The sequence below is a fragment of the Arachis hypogaea genome, chromosome 14 (assembly GCF_003086295.3).
Source record: "Arachis hypogaea cultivar Tifrunner chromosome 14, arahy.Tifrunner.gnm2.J5K5, whole genome shotgun sequence".
Classification (NCBI taxonomy): domain Eukaryota; kingdom Viridiplantae; phylum Streptophyta; class Magnoliopsida; order Fabales; family Fabaceae; genus Arachis; species Arachis hypogaea.
In genome coordinates, this window is record NC_092049.1 from 76744477 (window position 1) to 76764782 (window position 20306).

Sequence of the window (20306 nt, forward strand, 5' to 3'; positions counted from 1 at the left end):
TCATCAGATGGGTGTTACTTCTGCAAGAGTTTGATATAGAAATAAGAGACAGAAAAGGGACAGAGAACCAAGTAGCTGATCATCTGTCCCGGATAGAGCCAGTAGAAGGGACGCCCCTCCCCTCTCTTGAGATCTCCGAGACTTTTCCGGATGAGCATTTATTTGCCATTCAGGAAACACCATGGTTTGCCGATATTGCAAACTATAAAGCTGCAAGGTTCATACCCAAGGAGTACAACAGGATACAAAAGAAGAAATTAATTACTGATGCAAAGTACTACTTGTGGGATGAACCCTATCTCTTTAAGAGATGTGCAGACGGAATAATCCGTAGGTGTGTGCCTAGAGAAGAAGCACAGAGGATCCTATGGCACTGCCATGGATCACAATATGGAGGCCATTTCGGAGGTGAGCGAACAACCACCAAGGTCCTCCAATGTGGCTTCTATTGGCCCACACTCTATAAGGATTCCCGAGAGTTTGTACGTAACTGTGACAGTTGCCAAAGAGCTGGCAATCTGCCTCATGGTTACGCCATGCCTCAACAAGGAATCTTGGAGATTGAGTTGTTTGACGTATGGGGAATTGACTTCATGGGACCTTTCCCACCATCATACTCAAACACTTATATTCTGGTGGCAGTTGACTATGTATCAAAATGGGTTGAGGCCATTGCCACACCCACCAATGATACTAAAACAGTGCTGAAGTTCCTCCAGAAACATATCTTTAGCAGGTTTGGTGTCCCAAGAGTACTCATCAGTGATGGGGGCACTCACTTCTGCAATAAACAGCTTTACTCTGCCATGGTTCGGTATGGAATTCGCCATAAGGTGGCTACTCCATATCATCCACAAACTAATGGGCAAGCTGAAGTCTCTAACAGAGAATTAAAGAGAATCCTAGAACGGACAGTAAGTACCCGTAGAAAGGATTGGGCACGGAGCTTGGATGATGCTCTCTGGGCTTACAGAACAGCATTCAAGACCCCTATAGGGACCTCTCCATACCAACTTGTGTATGGTAAGGCATGTCACCTGCCCGTGGAACTGGAACATAAAGCCTACTGGGCAACCAGATTCCTAAACTTTGATGCCAAATTAGCAGGAGAAAAAAGATTGCTCCAGCTAAATGAGCTAGAGGAATTCAGATTCACAGCTTTCGAAAATGCCAAGCTTTATAAAGAGAAATAAAAAAAATGGCATGATAGAAAGCTGTCATCTAGAATCTTTGAGCCAGGACAGAAGGTTCTGCTGTTTAACTCTAGACTCAGGCTATTCCCCGGGAAATTGAAATCCCGGTGGAGGGGACCATACGTGATTACAAGTGTATCACCATATGGTTATGTGGAGCTTCAAGATATTGATTCTGATAAGAGGTTCATTGTCAATGGACAGAGAATCAAGCACTATCTTGAAGGCAACGTTGAGCAAGAGTGCTCAAGGCTGAAGCTAGACTAAAAGCTCAGCAAGGTCTAGCTAAAGACAATAAAGAAGTGCTTGCTGGGAGGCAACCCAGCCATGGGGCATCAATCCTCTAAGCATTTTGCCCTATTTTTATTTTTATTTGTTTATATAAAGTTCACTGACACTAAGGTGAGGAATCATTTGTATAAGTCCATAGAGTTACAGAAGGACTCGGCATACAAAACAGAGAAAAAGAGTTCACTGGCAAGAAAACGCCAGTAAAAGTGTATTTTGGGCGTTCAACGCCCAAAATGGGCATCCACTGGGCGTTGAACGCCAGTAATGGTAGCAATATGGGCATTCAACGCCAGAAATGGGCACCCACTGAGCGTTGAACGCCAGTAATGGCAGCAGCTGGGCGTTAAACGCCCAGGAGAGCAGCATTTGGGCGTTGAACGCCCAAAACAGGCAGTGTTTGGGCGTTCAAACGCCAGGATGGCAGGGAGGAGACAAACTCATTGTTCTTCATCTTTTTTCATTCTAATCTTGATTTTCATAGTTCAATTCATGATTTCTTGCATAAACATGTCAAGAACCCTAATTTCTAAAATCCCTAATTTCTAAAAATCCTACTTTAAAAATATCAAATGTATCTTAATCCATAAGCACCAAGCCTCTTTGCAAATTCAATCCAACTCTTTTCAAATCCTATTTTCACAACAAATCTAATTTTTTCCAACTAATATCTTTTTCAAATCTCCACATTATCTTTTTCAAAATCTAGATTTATCTTTTTCAAAAATCTTTCATATCTTTTCAATTTTAAACTATATCCTCTCTTATCATATCTTCTATCTTATCTTTTCCAAATCAATCTTTTTATCATATCTTTATCTCTTTTTTCGAAAACCCACCCTCCCTCCCTTTAAATTTGGGTTCGGCCTCCCTCCTCCTCCATCAACAATTTCACCTAGCTCTCCTTCCATCCCTCTCCTTTCTTTTCTTTTGCTTGAGGACAAGCAAACCTCTAAGTTTGGTGTGTTTATCCGAGATCACTAAGATCATGGCTCCTAAAGGAAAACAACCCACTCCAAGAGGCAAGAAAGAGAGCATTCCAAAACCACTTTGGAATCAAGGAAAGTTCTTATCTAAAGAACATTCAGACCATTATAAAAAATTATGGGTCAGAGATCAGTGATCCCGGAAGTTAGATTCGATCTGAAAGAAGATGAATATTCGGAGATCCAGGAGCAAATTCGAATCAGGAACTGGGAAGTCCTAGCTAATCCTGAAACGAAGGTGGGAAGGAATATGATCCAAGAGTTCTATGCTAATATGTGGCAGACTGACAAGCAAAAACTATCTGGAACTGCCTTCTATGAATATCGGACCATGGTCAGAGGAAAGATTGTTCATACCACCCCTGACAAGATCAGAGAGATCTTAAAGCTACCTCAGCTGAAAGATGATCCAGATTCCTTCAACAGGAGAATGATGAGAATAGACAAGGGTCTGGATAAGATTCTAGAGGACATATGTATCCCTGGAGCCAGGTGGACCACCAACACAAAGGGTGTCCCAAATCAACTCAAGAGAGAAGATCTCAAACCAGTCGCCAGAGGATGGCTGGACTTCATTGGGCATTCTCTGTTGCCTACTAGCAACCGTTCTGAAGTCACTGTTAAAAGGGCAGTGATGATCCATTGCATCATGATGGGAAAAGAAGTGGAAGTCCATCAGCTGATCTCAGCTGAACTCTACAAAATTGCTAACAAAAATTCTAAAGAGGCCAGGTTGGCTTATCCAAGCGTGATATCGCTGCTCTGCAAGGATGCTGGAGTAAGGATGGGAATAACTGAGTACATCTCAGTTGAGAAGCCAATCACCAAGGCATCAATGGAAAAATAACAAGCACAGGATGATCCCATCAAAAAGAAAACGCAGGAATTTCTCCCAGAAATTCCTCAATCTGAATATTGGGAGTATCTTGAGACGTCTGTTACCAAGATACGGGAAGCTATGGAACAAATCATAAAAGAACAAAAGGAACACAGTCAAATTCTTACCTATATGTTTAAAGAACAAGAGGAGCAAGGGCGTGACTTAAGGGACTTGAAGCGCCAGAAGTTATCTCTTGCAGGACCAAGCACCCCAAAGATCAGAGGAACCCCCGTTCTCCCAGAATAAAGGTTGTTAATTTCCAATTTCTGCCTTAATTTTGTGATAGTGTCCTTATAGAAGTTTACCTTAGGAGTCATATAGTAGTAATTAGTGTCTATTTTGATTTTATCTCCAATTAAGCTATAGTTTATTTTTCTCATCATCAGCAAACATGAATAAAGTAGTAGATCTTTTGAATAAGAGACAATAAAATTTCGAGTTTTAATAAGAGAAATTCTAATTAGTTAAATGTGGTGGCAATGCTTTCTGTCTTCTGAATGAATGCTTGAACAGTGCATATGTCTTTTGAATTTGTTGCTTAAGACTGTTAAATATGTTGGCTCTTGAAAGAATGATGAACATGAGACATGTTATTGATAATCTAAAAAATCATAAAAATGATTCTTGAAGCAAGAAAAAGCAACAAAAAAAAAGAGAGAGAAAAGAAAAGCAGAAAAAGCCAATAGCCCTTAAAACCAAAAGGCAAGGGTAATAAAAAGGATCCCAAGGCTTTGAGCATCAGTGGATAGGAGGGCCTAAGGGAATAAAATCCTGGCCTAAGCGGCTAAATCGAGCTGTCCCTAACCATGTGCTTGTGGCGTGAAGGTGTCAAGTGAAAACTTGAGACTGAGCGGTTAAAGTCAAGGTCCAAAGCAGAAAGAAGAGTATGCTTAAGAACTCTGGACACCTCTAATTGGGGACTTTAGCAAAGCTGAGTCACAATACAAAGGGTTCACCCAATTATGTGTCTGTGGCATTTATGTATCCGGTGGTAATACTGGAAAACAAAGTGCTTAGGGCCACGGCCAAGGCTCATGAAATAGCTGTGTTCAAGAATCATCATAATGAAATAGGAGAATCAATAACACTATCTAAATTCTATGTTCTTATAGATGCCAATCACTCTGAGCTTCAATGGATAAAGTGAGATGCCAAAACTGTTCGGAAGCAAAAAGCTGCTAGTCCCGCTCATCTAATTAGAATCTGAGCTTCACTCAAAAACTCTGAGATATTATTGCTTCTCAACCTATTAGTCTTCTATTTTATTTGTCTAGTTGCTTGAGGACAAGCAACAGTTTAAGTTTGGTGTTGTGATGAGCGGATATTTTATACGCTTTTTGGGGTTAATTTCATTTAGTTTTTAGTATGTTTTAGTTAGTTTTTTGTTTATTTTCATTAATTTTTTGGAAAAATTCATATTTCTGGACTTTACTATGAGTTGTGTGTTTTTCTGTAATTTTAGGTATTTTTCTGGCTGAAATTAAGGGAGCTGAGCAAAAATCTGATTCAGGCTGAAAAAGGACTGCTGATGCTGTTGGATTCTGACCTCCCTGCACTCAAAGTAGATTTTCTGGAGCTACAGAACTCGAAATGATGTGCTTCCAATTGTGTTGGAAAGTAGACATCCAGGGCATTCCCGAAATATATAATAGTCTATACTTTGCTCAAGGATAGATGACGTAAACTGGGATTCAATGCCAGTTCTCTGCCCAATTCTGGGGTCCAGCGCCAGAAAAGGATTAAAAGTTGGAGTTCAACGCCAGAAATGAATCCAAACCTGGCGTTGAACGCCCGAAATGGCCTTATGCACGTGAATTGCTTAAGTCTCAGCCCCAGCACACACCAAGTGGGCCCCAGAAGTGGATCTCTGCACCATCCATCATTGTTTACTCATTTTTTGTAAACCTAGGCTACTAGTTTAGTATTTAAACAACTTTTAGAGACTTATTTTGTATCTCATGACATTTTAGATCTAAACTTTGTACTCTTTGACGGCATGAGTCTCTAAACTCCATTGTTGGGGGTGAGGAGCTCTGCTGTGTCTCGATGAATTAATGCAAGTATTTCTATTTTCTATTCAAACATGCGTGTTCCTATCTAAGATATCCATTCGCGCCTAACTATGGAGAAGGTGATGATCAGTGACACTCATCACCTTCCTCAATCCATGAACGTGTGTCTGACAACCACCTCCGTTCTACATCAGATTGAATGAATATCTCTTAGATTCCTTAATCAGGATCTCCGTGGTATAAGCTAGATTGATGGCGGCATTCATGAGAATCCGAAAAGTCTAAACCTTGTCTGTGGTATTCCGAGTAGGATTCAGGGATTGAATGACTGTGACGAGCTTCAAACTCACGAGTGCTGGGCGTAGTGACAGACGCAAAAGGAGGGTGAATCCTATTCCAGCATGATCGGAAACCTCAGATGATTAGCCGTGCTGTGACAAAGTATTTGGATCATTTTCACAAGAGGAGGGGATGTAACCATTGACAACGGTGATGCCCCAACACACAGCTTGCCATAAAAGGACGTGCATGCGTGAATCAGAGAACAGAGGAAAGCAGAGATTCAGAAGACAAAGCATCTCCAAAACTCCAACATATTCTCCATTACTGCATAACAAGTAACTTTTAACCCATGCTCTCTTGTTCATTCGGAATTCAACTGATAAATATAATTGACTTCCTGACTAAGAATTGCAAGATAACCATAGATTGCTTCAAACCAACAATTTCCGTGGGATTCGACCCTTACTCACGTAAGGTATTACTTGGACGACCCAGTGCACTTGCTGGTTAGTGCTACGAGTTGTGAAAAGTGTGATTCACAATTTGTGCACCAATAGGTATGGTGGACCCCCTTGTAATTACTGACAAGCCCCATCATATGCCTATGAACCACGCCCTCAACACAGCTTTGAACCACCACACTCACAAGCCAACTACCACCATTCGCCTCCCTATGACCCTAACCCGTACCCACCCCAATTCCAATCTAATTACTCCCAAGAACCACCACATCCCTATGCATCATGTCCGTATCCATCACCCCAATAATCAAGGGAGCAACTCAAGGAAACATTTGAAAAATTTCATGCCACACTTCACCAATTTAATCAAGCGATAAATCAATTGCCTTCCCGATGTTCGGACACTCAAGGAACCCTCATGGCTTCATGTGGGCAATCTAATGAAGAACGCATCATGAAGGAGATACTAGAAACCCCACTGGGCAGTAAAGAGCATGATTTTGTACTGGAACAAATAGAGGAAGCTGAAATTATCCAAGAAGAAGAATTGGTTGAAGATTTAGGAGATGCTGAACCTCCTTGGAAATCCAGAATTGAGAAGAATTCCGTCAAGGAAATTGCAATTGATGCTAAGGAGGATAGTGCACAACCCCCAAAGCAGGAATCTTATGAAGAACTGGACAAAACAACTCAACAAGCAAGTTTCCTTGGTGATGATGATCATGAGTCAAGCCCCCCTAGTGATGAACTTGCATCCACAAGTGAATTCTTTGAGATGGAAGAATCTTCCCCAAGTGAATACGAAGATGATGCGGAGGTAAATTTTTCGCAACCTCCAACTTATGACCTGAGTGATGAGGAAGATATCGAAGACTTAGATCAAGATGTGGTTGAAATTAAAGAAGTTCGCAAGGAAATGGAGGAATTCACAGAAGAACACAAGGGAGTAGAGCTTGCAAAACCACTGGAAACACATATCCCGAGGCCATTACCACCCAATACAAAATTCAAGTGGGTAAAATTCTTCGCCTTTATCTTTACTTTTCTACTTGAATATAGTTTACTTGAAACAGATGTCCAGCTTAGAGCTCTTTGCGGCTTTAAGAGTAAAAGGGAAATGATTCGTACTCAGAGCTGGTATGCAAGATTGGTGCACGAAATCACAATCACACTTTTGTAATTCCGCACAACTAACCAGCAAGTGCACTGGGTCGTCCAAGTAATACCTTACGTGAGTAAGGGTCGATCCCACGGAGATTGTCAGCTTGAAGCAAGCTATGGTTATCTCGTAACTCTTAGTCAGGATATCAATATTTCTGATATTTAATTGTAAAAAGTAGAAGAACATGAAATAAATACTTGTTTTGCAGTAATGGAGAACAGGTTGAGGTTTTGGAGATGCTCCATCTTCTGAATCTCTGTTTTCCTACTGTCTTCTTCTTCAAGCACGCAAGGCTCCTTCCATGGCAAGCTGTATGTTGGGTTTCACTGTTGTCAATGGCTACCTCCCGTCCTCTCAGTGAAAATGTTCAACGCGCTCTGTCACAGCACGGCTAATCATCTGTCGGTTCTCGATCATGTTGGAATAGAATCCAGTGATTCTTTTGCGTCTGTCACTAACACCCCACAATCATGAGTTTGAAGCTCATCACAGTCATTCAATCCTTGAATCCTACTCAGAATACCACAGACAAGGTTTAGACCTTCCGGATTCTCAAGAATGGCTGCCAATGGATTCTAGCTTATACCACGAGGATTCTGATTAAGGAATTCAAGAGATACACACTCAATCGAAGGTAGAACAGAGGTGGTTGTCAGGCACACGTTCATAGGTGAGAATGGTGATGAGTGTCACAGATCATCACATTCATCAGGTTGAAGAACAAGTGGTATCTTGGAATAGAACAAGCATGATTGAATGGGAAAAACAGTAGTAATTGCATTAATCCATCAAAACACAGCAGAGCTCCTCACCCCCAACCATGGGGTTTAGAGATTCATGCCGTAGAAGATACAAAATGAAACGTGTAATGTGTCATGAGGTCCAGATACAATAGCAACAAGGTCTTATTTATAGAGAACTAGTAGCCTAGGGTTTACAGAAATGAGTAAATGACGTGAATATCAACTTCTGGGCCCACTTGATGTGTGCTTGGGCTGAGCATTGAAGCATTTTCGTGTAGAGACTTCTCTTGGAGTTAAACGCCAGCTTTTGTGCCAGTTTGGGCCTTTAACTCCCACTTTTGTGCCAGTTCCGGTGTTTAACGCCGGGAATTCTGATGCTGATTTTGAACGCCAGTTTGGGCCATTAAATATTGGGCAAAGTATAAACTATTATATATTGCTAGAAAGCCCAGGATGTCTACTTTCCAACGCAATTCAGAGCGCGCCAATTGGGTTTCTGTAGCTCCAGAAAATCCACTTTGAGTGCAGGGAGGTCAGAATCCAACAGCATCTGCAGTCCTTTTTCAGCCTCTGAATAAGATTTTTGCTCAGGTCCCTCAATTTCAGCCAGAAAATACCTGAAATCACAGAAAAACACACAAACTCATAGTAAAGCCCAGAAAAGTGATTTTTATTTAAAAACTAATAAAAACATAATAAAAACTAACTAAAATATACTAAAAAGATACTAAAAACAATGCCAAAAAGCGTATGAATTATCCGCTCATCACAACACCAAACTTAAATTGTTGCTTGTCCCCAAGCAACTAAAAATCAAATAGGATAAAAAGAAGAGAATATACAATGAATTCCAAAAACATCTATGAAGATCAGTATTAATTAGATGAGCGGGGCTTTTAGCTTTTTGCCTCTGAACAGTTTTGGCATCTCACTTTATCCTTTGAAGTTCAGAATGATTGGCTTCTATAGGAACTCAGAATCCAGATAGTGTTATTAATTCTCCTAGTTAAGTATGTTGATTCTTGAACACAGTTACTTTATGAGTCTTGGTCATGACCCTAAACACTTTGTTTTCCAGTATTGCCACCGGATACATAAATGCCACAGACACATAACTGGGTGAACCTTTTCAGATTGTGACTCAGCTTTGCTAAAGTCCCCAATTAGAGGTGTCCAGAGCTCTTAAGCACACTCTCTTTTTTTTTTTGCTTTGGACCACGACTTTAACCGCTCAGTCTCAAGTTTTCACTTGACACCTTCACGCCACAAGCACATGGTTAGGGACAGCTTGGTTTAGCCGCTTAGGCCAGGATTTTATTCCTTTAGACCCTCCTATCCACTGATGCTCAAAGCCTTGGATCCTTTTTATCACCCTTGCCTTTTGGTTTAAAGGGGTATTGGCTTTTTCTGCTTGCTTTTCTCTTTCTTTTTTTTTTTTTTCATGCAAGCTTTCTATTCACTGCTTTTTCTTGCTTCAAGAATCAATTTTTTGATTTTTCAGATCATCAAATAACATTTCTCCTTTTTCTTTCATTCTTTCAAGAGTCAACAATTTTAACATTCATAAACAATCAAATTCAAAAATATGCACTATTCAAGCATTCATTCAGAGAACAAGAGTATTGCCACCACATCAAAATAATTAAACTGTTTTAAAATTCGAAATTCATGTACTTCTTTTTCTTTTTCAGTTAAAAACACTTTTTATTTAAGAAATGTGATGGAATCATAGGACATTCATAGCTTTAAGACATAAACTCTAATTTTATTGATTATGGAATAAAAATAAGACTCAAAGATAAATATAAGAGCAGACCCATAATAATAGAAGATAGAAAATTAAAAGCAGAAAAATAAGTGACTCTTAATAATAAAGGTTATCACAGAGTTAGAACTCAACAACCTTGATTTTGAGAAGTGGATGCTCCCTCAATCTGTGGGGTGCTTGGTCCTTCAAGGGAGAGCTTCTGGTGCTTCAGCTCCTGTAGCTCACGCCCCTGCTTCTCCTGTTCCTTCAGCAGCTTGCAGAGCATGCAGTTTTGATTCTGCTGTTCTTCTTTAAGTTGTTCCATAGCTTCTTGCAGCTTGGTAACAGATGCTTCTAGGCAGGCCCAGTAGTCAATTTCAGGAAGTTCAGGGAGGAATTCCTGCGCCCTCCTCTTGATAGAGTTGTCTTGCATTTGTCCTTCCATTGACTTCTTGGTGATTGGATGATCAATTGGGATGAATTCATCTACTCCCATCCTCACCCCAGCATCTTTACATAGAAGAGAGATTAAGCCTGGGTAAGCCAGTTTGGCTTCAGTGGAGTTCTTGTTTGCAATTGTGTAAATCTCACAAGAAATCAGATGATGAACCTCCACTTCTTTTCCCAGCATAATGCAGTGAATCATCATTGCCCTCTTGACAGTGACCTCAGAACAGTTTCTAGTGGGCAATATAGAATGCCCAATGAAGTCTAGCCAACCTCTTGCAACTGGTTTGAGATCTCCCCTTTTGAGTTGGTTTGGGACACCTTTTGAATTGGTTATCCACTTAGTTCCAGGGAGGCATATGTCCTCTAGAACTTGGTCCAACCCCTTATCTGTTCTCACCATTCTCCTGTTAAAGGAGTCAGGATCATCTTGTAGTTGAGGTAGTTTGAAGACCTCTCTTATTTTGTCCAGATGGAAGTAAATAATTTTTCCTCTGACCATGGTCCTGTAGGTATGGAAAGCAGTTCCAGTCATTTTCTGCTTATCTGTCAGCCACAGATTTGAGTAGAATTCCTGAACCATGTTTCTTCCAACCCTTGTCTCAGGATTGGCTAGAATTTCCCATCCTCTGTTTCGAATTTGCTCTTGGATCTTCGGATATTCGTCTTTTTTCAGATCGAATTTAACTTCCGGGATCACTGACCTTAGACCCATTATTTTGAGGTAATGGTTCGCATGTTCTTTGGTTAAAAACCTCTCTTGACTCCAAAAATTCTTTGGAGTATTCTCTTTCTTGCCTCTTGAATTGGATTGTTTTCCCTTAGGAGCCATGATCTTGATGAGCCTTAGCTTAGTGATCACGAAAAAGCACACCAAATTTAGAGGTTTGCTTGCCCTCAAGCAAAAGAAAGAAAAGGGAAGAGAGAGGAGGAGAAGCAAATTCGAATGGTGAAGAGAGGGGGATGGCCGAATGTGTATTTATAAGGGAGGGGGAGGGATTTCGCAAGTTTTGGAAGAGATTTGAGAAAATATGGAAAGAATTTGAGAAAATACTTGAGTTTTTGAAGAAGATTTGTAAAGAATTTGAAAGAGATTTGAAAAATAGTTGAGGAAATTGTTGAATTTTTGAAATGTGAGGGTGAATGATGAAAATTTGTAACATGTTTGTGTAGGAAATTATGGGTCAAAACATGAAAGTGTGAAAAAATTTGAAGTGGAAAGCAAAATCTTCTTCCCCTGCCTTTCTGGCATTAAACGCCCAGAATGGTATCCATTCTGGCGTTTAACGCCCATTTGGTGGCCATTATGGGCGTTTAATGCCCAGCCAGGTGCCCTGGCTGGCGTTAAACGCCAGAAACCCCTTTATCACTGGGCGTTTTGCTGAACGCCCAGGATGCTGCAATTCTGGCGTTAAACACCCAGAATGGTATCCATTCTGGCGTTTAACACCCAGAGTGTCCCTTACTGGCATTTTCATGCCAACAAGCTTCTTTTCTCTGCTTTTTTCACTGAATCCTTCTGTAACTCTGTGAATTCCTTCAATTTTGATGATCAACCTTAAAGAATATATATTAAACTTCTATTAAGTAAATCAAATAACCTTCCAATGACTGGGTTGCCTCCCAGCAAGCGCTTCTTTATTGTCTTTAGCTGGACCTCTGCTGAGACTCATTCAAGCCTCAGCTTTGAGCATTCCTGCTCAAAATTGCTTTCAAGATAATGTTTGATCCTCTGTCCATTAACAATGAATTTTTTGTCAGAATCAATATCTTGAAGCTCAATATATCCATATGGTGACACTCCTGTAATCACATATGGACCCCTCCATCGGGATTTCAGTTTTCCTGGGAATAGTCTGAGCCTAGAGTTGAAGAGCAGAACTTTTTGTCCTGGCTCAAAGAATCTGGATGACAACTTCTTGTCATGCCACTGCTTTGCCTTTTCCTTATAGATTTTGGCATTTTCAAAGGCACTGAGTCTGAATTCCTCTAGCGCATTTAGCTGGAGCAATCTTTTTTCACCAGCTAACTTAGCATCCAGGTTTAGGAATCTGGTTGCCCAGTAGGCTTTATGCTCCAGTTCTACGGGCAGATAACAGGCCTTGCCATACACAAGTTGGTATGGAGAGGTTCCTATAGGGGTCTTGAATGCTGTTCTATATGCCCATAGAGCATCATCCAAGCTCCTTGCCCAATCCTTTCTACGGGTAATTACAGTCCGTTCCAGGATTCTTTTTAGCTCTCTATTAGAGACTTCAGCTTGCCCATTTGTCTGTGGATGATACGGAGTTGCCACTTTGTGGTTTATCCCATATCTGACCATGGCAGAAGACAGCTGTTTATTGCAGAAATGAGTGCCCCCATCACTGATTAGTACTCTGGGAATGCCGAACCTACTGAAGATGTGTTTCTGGAGGAATTTCAGTACGGTCTTAGTATCATTATTGGGTGTGGCAATTGCTTCTACCCATTTAGATACATAGTCCACTGCCACCAGAATATAAGTGTTTAAGTATGATGGTGGAAAAGGACCCATGAAGTCAATTCCCCATACATCAAACAACTCAATCTCTAAGATCCCTTGTTGAGGCATGGCGTAACCATGAGGCAGGTTACCAGCTCTTTGGCAACTGTCACAGTTACGCACAAACTCTCGGGCATCCCTATAGAGAGTAGGCCAGTATAAACCACATTGGAGGACCTTAGTGGCTGTTCACTCACTTCCGAAATGTCCCCCATACTGTGATCCATGGCAATGCCATAGGATCTTTTGTGCTTCCTCTCTCGGTACACATCTTCAAATCATTCCGTCTGCACATCTTTTAAAGAGATATGGCTCATCCCATAGGTAGTACTTGGCATCTGAAATTAATTTTTTTCTTTGCACCCTGCTGTACTCTTGGGGTATGAACCTCACAGCTTTATAGTTTGCAATATCTGCAAACCATGGTGTTTCCTGAATGACAAAGATTTGCTCATTTGGAAAGGTCTCAGAGATCTCAGTAGAGGGGAGGGACGCCCCAGCTACTAGTTCTATCCGGGACAAGTGATCAGCTACCTGGTTCTCTGTCCCTTTTCTGTCTCTTATTTCTATATCAAACTCTTGCAGAAGTAACACCCATCTTATGAGCCTGGGTTTTGAATCCTGCTTTGTGAGTAAGTATTTAAGAGCAGCATGATCAGTGTACACAATCACTTTTGATCCTACTAAATAGGATCTAAACTTGTCAATGGCATAAACCACTGCAAGTAGCTCTTTTTCTGTGGTTGTGTAATTCTTCTGTGTGTCATTTAGAACACGGCTAGCATAATAAATGACGTACAGAAGCTTGTTGTGCCTCTGTCCCAACACTGCACCAATGGCATGGTCACTGGCATCACACATTAGTTCGAATGGTAATGTCCAGTCTGGTGCAGAGATGACTGGTGCTGTGACCAGTTTGGCTTTCAGGGCCTCAAATGCCTGCAGACACTCTGTGTCAAACACAAATGGTGTGTCAGCAGCTAGTAGGTTACTCAGAGGTTTTGCAATTTTTGAAAAATCCTTTATAAACCTTCTGTAGAATCCTGCATGCCCCAGGAAGCTTCTGATTGCCTTAACATTGGCAGGTGGTGGTAATTTTTCAATTACCTCTACCTTTGCTTGATCCACCTCTATTCCCTTGCTTGAAATTTTGTGCCCAAGGACGATTCCTTCAGTCACCATAAAGTGACATTTCTCCCAGTTTAAGACCAGGTTAGTCTCTTGGCACCTTTTCAGGACAAGTGCTAGATGATCAAGACAGGAGCTGAATGAGTCTCCAAATACTGAAAAGTCATCCATGAAGACTTCCAGGAACTTTTCTACCATATCAGAGAAGATGGAGAGCATGCACCTCTGAAAAGTTACAGGTGTATTGCATAGACCAAAAGGCATTCTCCTGTAGGCAAATACGCCAGAAGGACAGGTGAATGCTGTTTTCTCTTGATCTTTAGGGTCCACTGCAATTTGATTATAGCCTGAATAGCCATCCAAAAAGTAGTAATAATCATGACCCACTAGTCTTTCTAGCATTTGGTCTATGAATGGTAGAGGAAAATGATCTTTCCTGGTGGCTGTATTGAGCCTTCTGTAGTCAATACACATACGCCACCTTGTAACTGTTCTTGTAGGAACCAGTTCATTCTTTTCATTATGAACCACTGTCATGCCTCCATTCTTGGGGACAACTTGGACAGGGCTCACCCAGGGGCTATCAGAAATGGGATAAATAATCCCAGTCTCTAGTAACTTAGTGACCTCTTTCTGCACCACCTCCTTCGTGGCTGGATTTAGCCGCCTCTATCATTGAACCACTGGCTTGGCATTATCTTCTAATAGGATTTTGTGCATGCATCTTGCTTGGCTAATGCCCTTAAGATCACTTATGGACCACCCAAGAGCTGTCTTGTGTGTCCTCAGCACTTGAATCAGTGCTTCCTCTTCCTGTGAATTTAAGGCAGAGCTTATGATCACTGGAAAAGTGTCACCTTCTCCCAGAAATGCATACTTCAGGGATGGTGGTAGTGGCTTGAGCTTGGGTTTAGGAGGCTTATCCTCTTCCTGAGGAATTTTCAGAGGTTCTTTTATTTCCTCTAGTTCCTCAAGGTCAGGCTGAACATCTTTAAAGATATCCTCTAGCTCTGATTCGAGACTCTCAGTCATATTGATCTCTTCCACCAAAGAGTCAATAATATCAGTGCTCATGCAGTCATTTGATGTGTCTGGATGCTGCATAGCTTTGACAGCATTCAACTTGAACTCATCCTCATTGACTCTCAGGGTTACTTCTCCTTTTTGTACATCAATAAGAGTTCGTCCAGTTGCTAGGAAAGGTCTTCCTAGGATGAGAGTTGCACTCTTGTGCTCCTCCATCTCCAGCACTACAAAGTCAGTGGGAAAGGCAAATGGCCCAACCTTGACAATTATGTCCTCAATCATGCCTGATGGATATTTAATGGAGCCATCAGCAAGTTGGAGACATATCCGGGTTAGTTGACTTCTTCAGTCAACCCAAGCTTTCTGATAGTGGATGCAGGTATTAGGTTGATACTTGCTCCAAGGTCACATAGGGCTGTCTTGGTACAAGCGCCCTCTAATGTGCATGGTATCATAAAGCTCCCTGGATCTTGAAGCTTCTCTGGTAAGCTTTTCAGAATGACTGCACTGCATTCTTCAGTGAGAAACACTTTTTCAGTTTCTCTCCAATCCTTCTTATGACTTAAGATCTCTTTCATGAACTTAGCATAAGAGGGTATTTGCTCAAGTGCCTTTGCAAACGGAATCTTTATTTCAAGAGTCCTGAGATAGTCTGCAAAGCGGGCAAATTGTTTATCCTGTTCCGCTTGGCAGAGTTTCTGAAGATAAGGCATCTTGGCTTTATATTCTTCAACCTTAGTTGCTGCAGGTTTATTCCCTATAGAGGTGGTTGGAGAAGCCTTCTTAGAGGGGTTACTATCAGCACTCTCAGGTGTCTGATTCTTCGTTGGCGTTTGAACGCCAGGATTGGGTACAGAATGGGCGTTTAACGCCAGCTTCCCACCCTTTTCCGGCGTTTGAACGCCAGAACTGGGTAAGGAATGGGCGTTTAACGCCAACTTTTCCCCCTTTTCTGGCGTTTGAACGCCAGAAGTATTCCTCTCTGGGCTCTTACTGTCCTGAGAGGAATGTTGGGCAGTGGTTTGGTTATCCTCTGTCAGTTGTTCCTTTCTAGGCTTTTTGCCACTTTGAACTAATACATTCAGTGTCCTCCCACTCCTTAATTTAACAGCTTGGCATTCTTCTGTTATCTGTTTAGATAGCTGCTGTCTTGTCTGATTCAATTGTGCTTCCATATTCTTGTTAGCATTTTTAGTGTCTTGGAGCATCTCTTTAAATTCTGCTAATTATTTTGTCATAAGGAGTAATTGCTAATTAAGCTCAACAATCTGTTCTTGAGGATTAAGATCAGTAGTTACTGCCATAGCTTCTTCTTTTGTAGAGGACTCACTTTTTGAGTACAGATGTTGATTTCTAGCAACTGTATCTATGAGTTCTTGAGCCTCTTCAATTGTTTTTCTCATGTGTATAGATCCACCAGCTGAGTGGTCTAGGGACATCTGAGCTTTTTCTGTAAGCCCATAGTAGAAGATGTCTAACTGTACCCGCTCTGAAAACATTTCAGAGGGGCACTTCCTTAGCATACCTCTGTACCTCTCCCAGCATTATAAAGGGATTCATGATCCTCTTGTTTAAAGCCTTGGATGTCCAGCCTTAGCTGTGTCATCCTTTTTGGAGGGTAAAATTGATTCAGGAATTTGTCTGATAACTGTCTCCATGTTTTTATGCTTGCTGTGGGTTGTTTATTCAACCACCTCTTAGCTTGATCTTTTACAGCAAATGGAAACAGTAATAATCTGTAGACATCCTGATCCACCTCTTTATCACGTACTGTGTCAGCAATTTGTAAGAACTCTGCCAGAAACTCAATAGGTTCTTCCTGTGGAAGACCGGAATACTGGCAATTTTGCTGCACCATGATAATGAGCTGAGGATTTAGCTCAAAGCTGCTTGCTTTGATGGGAGGTATACAGATGCTACTCCCATATGCAGCTGTAATGGGGTTAGCATATGACCCCAGAGTCCTTCTGGACTGTTCACTTCCACTTATGTCCATGATGGAGAAAAGGGAATTGGTATGAATTATTTTTTTTTAAAAGTGACCGAAAATAATAAAATAAAATAAAAGGAAAATAAAATAAAATTTCGAAAACTAAAAGAAAATAAAATCAAAGCAAATTGAAAACTAAATTAATTAATTAATTAAAAAGATTTTGAAATTAGCAATAAAAAAAGATATGATTGAAAATTATTTTGAAAAAGATATGATTTAGAAGATATGATTGCAAAAATTAAAAAGATTTGATTTTTGAAAAAGATTTGAAAAGATCAATTTTTGAAATTAGAATATTGACTTGACTAAAAAAAATATGATTTTGAAAATCTTTGACTAAATCAATGCAAAATTTTGAAAATTATGAGTAAAAAAGGAAAGGATATTTTTTTTTTATTTTTGAATTTTAATGAGGAAAGAGAAAAACAACAAAATGACACCAAACTTAGAAATTTTGAATCAATATAGAGAAAACAAACAAGAAAACTTTGAATGTCAAGATGAACACCAAGAACACTTTGAAGTTCAAGATGAACACCAAAAACAAATTTTCAAAAAATTTTTAGGTAAATAAAAGCACAAAAGACACCAAACTTGAAATTTTTAGAAAATCAAACACAAATTTTCGAAAAATTAAAGGAAAACACAAAGAAGACACCAAACTTAAAAAATGAAACTAGACTCAAATAAAAGACTCTAAACCAACAAAAATAAAATATTCCTAATCTAAGCAACAAGATAAACCGTCAGTTGTCCAAACTCGAACAATCCCCGGCAACGGCGCCAAAAATTTGGTGCACGAAATCACAATCACACTTTTGTAATTCCGCACAACTAACCAGAAAGTGCACTGGGTCGTCCAAGTAATACCTTACGTGAGTAAGGGTCGATCCCACGGAGATTGTCGGCTTGAAGCAAGCTATGGTTATCTCGTAACTCTTAGTCAGGATATCAATAATTCTGAGATTTAATTTTAAAAAGTAGAAGAACATGAAATAAATACTTGTTTTGCAGTAATAGAGAACAGGTTGAGGTTTTGGAGATGCTCCATCTTCTGAATCTCTACTTTCCTACTGTCTTCTTCTTCAAGCACGCAAGGCTCCTTCCATGGCAAGCTGTATGTTGGGTTTCACCGTTGTCAATGGCTACCTCCCGTCCTCTCGGTGAAAATGTTCAACGCGCTCTGTCACAGCACGGCTAATCATCTGTCGGTTCTCGATTATGTCGGAATAGAATCCAGTGATTCTTTTGCGTCTGTCACTAACGCCCCATAATCACGAGTTTGAAGCTCATCACAGTCATTCAATCCTTGAATCCTACTCAGAATACCACAGACAAGGTTTAGACCTTCCGGATTCTCAAGAATGGCCGCCAATGGATTCTAGCTTATACCACGAGGATTCTGATTAAGGAATTCAAGAGATACACACTCAATCGAAGGTAGAACAGAGGTGGTTGTCAGGCACATGTTCATAGGTGAGAATGGTGATGAGTGTCACGAATCATCACATTCATCAGGTTGAAGAACAAGTGGTATCTTGGAATAGAACAAGCATGATTGAATGGGAAAAACAGTAGTAATTGCATTAATCCATTAAAACACAGCAGAGCTCCTCACCCCCAACCATGGGGTTTAGAGACTCATGCCGTAGAAGATACAAAATGAAACGTGTAATGTGTCATGAGGTCCAGATACAATAGCAAAAAGGTCTTATTTATAGAGAACTAGTAGCCTAGGGTTTACAGAAATGAGTAAATGACGTGAATATCAACTTCCGGGCCCACTTGATGTGTGCTTGGGCTGAGCATTGAAGCATTTTCGTGTAGAGACTTCTCTTGGAGTTAAACGCCAGCTTTTGTGCCAGTTTGGGCGTTTAACTCCCACTTTTGTGCCAGTTCCGGCGTTTAACGCTGGGAATTCTGATGCTGACTTTGAACGCCAGTTTGGGCCATCAAATCTTGAGAAAAGTATGGACTATTATATATTGCCAGAAAGCCCAGGATGTCTACTTTCCAACGCAATTGAGAGCGCACCAATTGGGCTTCCGTAGCTCTAGAAAATCCACTTTGAGTGAAGGGAGGTCAGAATCGAACAGCATCTGCAGTCCTTTTTCAGCCTCTGAATCAGATTTTTGCTCAGGTCCCTCAATTTCAGCCAGAAAATACCTGAAATCATAGAAAAACACACAAACTCATAGTAAAGCCCAGAAAAGTGATTTTTATTTAAAAACTAATAAAAACATAATAAAAACTAACTAAAATATACTAAAAATATACTAAAAGCAATGCCAAAAAGCGTATGAATTATCCGCTCAACAAAGATTCAATAAGGTTTCACGCTTCAATTTAAAGTGCAAGAATTTGTTTCAAGTTCAATTGAATGGGTCTCGGAAGATGTTTGGTCATCTTGGTGAGAATACTACTTCCAAACTGCCCGGCTAGAAAAATGTAAATCGAGACAAAGGCAGATACAAAAGCAAAGTTTGGGATCCTGGAATCTATTCTGACATTCCACATCTCAGGAGCCTGAAAACATGTATGAATTTGCTCAAAGGCTTTACATGCCTAGTTTGGGACCGCGGAGGCTGTTGGAATTCCAAACACTGGTGGAGATTTTTGGATGAATTCAAGCACAAGCCACCATAACAAAGGATTCTCCAAATGTCCAACTTAAGGACTTTAACTAAAAGTGTTAGGTGGGAGACAACCCACCGCGGTATGATCGTTCCTTTTTCGGTTTTAATTTTATTTCGTTTTGTTTGTTTTTAAGCTTTATTTTATTCCACATTCATTGAACCTAGAATTATTCATAGCATCCACATTAGCATTGCATATTGCATACTGCATAATTGCATATTTAAAAAAAAATCACCCCACGCGAGCGCGCAGGCCACGCGTTGGCGTCGATCAGCAATCGGCGTAAAGAGCCAACGCCCAGAAAGTTGGGCTGGAATCGTGCGGCTGGTGTGCCTTTAGCACAAACTGGCCCACACGTTTACGTTCCTGATGTGAACGCGTCACTCGCACTATGCACATCCCACGTGAAAGCATGAACGACGCGTACGCATCGCATGGATTTTAGGGAACCTACTGGAAACAGAGAGTTGCACCAAAACGACGCTGGAATTGTGTGTTTAGCACAATTCTGAGTGACACTTTTGCATGCTTTACGCGTACGCGTCATTTTCATTATCTCCCAACCACGCGATCGCATCAATGACGCGTTCGCGTCAGAGCCCTTTTTTCCCCAAACACGCGATCGTGTGCTCCACGCGTTCGCGTGGATTCAAATTCACTAACCCCAACCCACGCGAAACCCTACTCTATTCGCGTCCCCAAACCCCCCTCCCCCTCTGCACTCTCCCGTCTCCCATCCCCCAAGCACTACCACTCCCAGCGAACCAGCTCCGACCACCGGGCCGCCATCCCAACCG